Raw genomic sequence first — 3,413 nt, forward strand, 5'->3', positions numbered from 1 at the left:
TGATGGGTTCAAAAGGATCAACTTGGAGGGCACTGCTTCTAGTCAGTCATTCACCATGAAGCCTGGGGGTGAATGGACCCCAAAAGGTATGTCCTGCCTAGAACCTGTGAATGTGACTGTCTTAGTCGTTTTCTGTCATTTATAACAGAATAGCTGAAACTGGGTAATTTATGAAGAAAAGGAGTTTATTTCTTACAGTTATGGAGGCTAAGTCCAGTGTTGAGGGGTTAAGTCTGGTGAGAGCCTTCTTGCTGGTGGGGACTCTGCAGTGTCCCCAGGTGGCACAGGTCATCACATGGTAAGGGGGCTGAGAATCTTAATGTACTAGCCCAGGTCTCTCTTCCTCCTCCTGTAAAGCCACCAGTTCCGCTCCCATGGTAACCCACTAATCCATGAGCCTATTAATTTATTAATCCATGAATGGAACTAATCCATTCATGAGGACAGAAACTTCACAACCCAACCAGCTCTAAAAGGCCCCACCTCTCAATACTGCCACACTGGGGATTAAGTTTCAACATTAAGTTTTGGAGGGGGCATTCAAACCATGGAAGTGACCTTACTGAAAACCACATTTTATAGATGTAACTAAACTACATGTGAGATCATCTTCAATTAGAGTGGGTCCTAAATCCAATGACAAGTGTTCTCATAAGAGAAGAGAAGGTGATACGAAGGCATAAGTAGAGATTGGAGGGATATGTCTACAAGTCAAGGTATTGCCATGAGCCAGCAGAAGCTGGAAGAAGCAAGGAGGGATTCTCCCCTAGATCCTTCAAGCAAATGCCATTCTGATTTTGGACGTCTGGCCTTCAGAACTGTGAGAACAGATTTCTGTTGTTGTAAACCACCTAGTTGGTGGCAATTTGTTACTGGCAGCCTCAGGAAACCAGTACAAACCCCTAGATTTTTCTTCATGTGGCATTCAACAGAATATGTTCATTCGGAAGAGGTTCATTTGTTTTTAAAGGCAGTCCCTCCCATTTAAATTTGCCAAGTACCTGCATCATGGTCAGAGAGTTGGGCCAAGGACAGAGGAGAGGCCTTGGAGTGGGGAGAACATGAAAACAATGGCCCTGGAGTTGGAGCTTCAAGAAAGACTCTGAGCTGTGGGGTTGGAGGGGTCACTTCATCTCTTGCTCATCTGTCAGATGGGAATATTATGAAGAAGAGCAAATTAGATAAATTGCAGGAATGCACAATGTCAACCTAAAGGGTTGGCTGAGTCCCCACCATTACTCTCACCCTGGGGGAGCCCTGCTAGAAAGACCCCCTTGCTGAAGCTTTGGATCAGTGGCTGTAGAGTCAGTGTGAGCTCTGCAGGCAGACACCCCAGGCTCTGTGTCTTACAGCTTCGTGACCTTGGCAAGTTCCTTCCCTGAGCCTCAGCTCTTCATCTATATGGTTGATACCTAGAATAGGTAAATTCATAGAGACAGAAAGTAAAATAGAGGTTATCAGGGGATGGGGGGTGAGGGATGGGGAGTTACTGTTTAACGGGTATGGGGTTTCTGTTTGGGATGATGAAAAAGTTCTGGAAACTGATAGTGGTGATGGTTGCACAAGACAGCAAATGTACGTAATGAGACTAAATTGTACATTTGAAATGGTTAAAATGGTCATTTTTGTGTTATGTATAGTTTACCACAATTTTAAAAAGCATGTTAGCTGTGTTTCCCATCCCAGGGCATTGTGACAGTAGATGACCAGGTAGCCAGTATGGTGGGCAAGGCTGGCCAATGGGCTGGCTGCACCAGCTCAGTATTTGTATAAATAGAACCTTAATGATTTAACCCCAAGAAGAGACTAATGTGGGAATTCAGGATCTTAGGCAGGGCCCAGGAAAGAAAAACCTGCTAAATAACTTTGAGTGGAGGAGAGGGGTAAGGGTTGAAGAGAAATCCTTCCCGTGCGCTCGAAAGTCCAGCAGGGGCCAGGCACAGTGCCTCACACCTGTAATCCCAGCATTTTGGGAGGCTAAGCTTCGCTTGAAGCTAGCAGTTTGAGACCAGCCTGGGCAACAATGGAGACCCCGTCTCTATAAAAAATAAATAAATAAATAAATAAATAAATAAATAAATAAATATTTTTTTTAAAAAAAAGAAGAAGAAAGTCCAGCAGGTAGGTGGAGACTTTTCCTTTTCCTTTGCAAAAGCAGCCAAGAACCCTCTGAACCTTGGGGCTGCTCTTGGATCCCTTTGCTCTGTATCCTCCCATTCAACTAAATGTCCCATATTTGGCCCAATTTCAAGTTTACATTCGTTTATCTGGCCTGGAGCCTGCCGTCTTCCAAGGAAGCGCAGTCTGCATTATCCGCCCTCTCTCTCTGAGGAAGACAGATGGATCAGCAAATCGTGGGCTGGAGACAGGAACTTGGGCCCCACCTCCGGCCTGTCAATTCCAAGCCCCTCAGAGTCTTTGTTGTACATCGCTGCCATGGCGACTGCTGGGGACAACACCTGGCCAGAGGAAGCCTGCCAAAGCCCACTGCAGCAAGAGCAAGGGACGAAGAGGGTATTTCCGGGACAGTTAGTGAGCAATTAGAGACCAGGGGCTAGAGTGAGCCAGCCTGAGCAGTTGGGAAATGTTTGACCCAGAATTTAAACCACAGAGGCTGAAAATATAATTTTTAAAAATCAATAGAATTGCTTTTGTAAGTGCTAAATACTGCAGAACTCTTTATAAGTTACTTTCTGATTCTTTATTCTGGGGCATGGTGAACCAATAAGCATGCTGGCCTCCATTCCTGGCCCTTCATGGGGTTTATAATTACAGCAGATCCACGGAGAGCTTGCAAACACCCTGGCCCGGCCAGGCGGAGACCAGCTGTTTGCACACAGACCTCGAAGAGAGCAGGGCTTGCAGACAGTGAAACATGTTCTCATATTAACATCTTTCTCACGAGCACTGCCCCCTACACTGCTAACACAGTCAGAGGAGTCAAAAGTGGCTTCCCCGTGTGTTTCTCCATTGCACTCCCCATTATTTAAAAAAACATGGAGTTTTAAATTTCACGTTCTGTGATCTAACTTCCCATTTCCCACTCACAAACAAATGACATCTGGCCACTCTCAACAATAAACTTGGAAAGATGAGACATTTCCTGTTAGTTCTCCATGTAACCCCTGCTTAAACTTTCAAATTCCTGAAAGAATTGCCTGAAAAATAAATGGATCATTAAAAAGTGAAGAAAAGGGAGAAGAGGGGGGTTGGGAACCTGCCAGGAGCCCCTCTGACAGTCAATGTTGATAAGTTTTTAGCAATATTCCGGCATTTATTTAAAAAACCATGTTTTAACACTGATATATGAAAACAGATTTGTTATTCTGCACAACCACCTTGTGGAAATCGCAATTGGATAAAACTTCCAGGCTGCTAGATCCAACATCACAGCTAATTGCCCAATTCCTTGA

General features: G+C 44.7%; 1 long non-coding RNA gene across 2 annotated transcripts; it reads right to left on the reverse strand.

Moving 5' to 3' along the window:
- Positions 1 to 222: 222 nt before the first annotated feature.
- LOC131384156 (uncharacterized) lies at positions 223 to 2,377 on the reverse strand. Of its 2 annotated transcripts, none has more exons than XR_009214730.1 (4): positions 2,258 to 2,377; positions 1,246 to 1,412; positions 1,002 to 1,144; positions 223 to 349 (listed from the first exon to the last, which is right to left on the reverse strand). It is a non-coding gene; the product is annotated as an uncharacterized LOC131384156 (long non-coding RNA). The 2 variants fall into 2 exon arrangements; XR_009214731.1 differs by having other exon boundaries at positions 223 to 398.
- Positions 2,378 to 3,413: the final 1,036 nt, after the last annotated feature.

This window comes from Hylobates moloch, unplaced genomic scaffold, assembly GCF_009828535.3.
Source record: "Hylobates moloch isolate HMO894 unplaced genomic scaffold, HMol_V3 SCAFFOLD_9, whole genome shotgun sequence".
Classification (NCBI taxonomy): Eukaryota; Metazoa; Chordata; class Mammalia; order Primates; family Hylobatidae; genus Hylobates; species Hylobates moloch.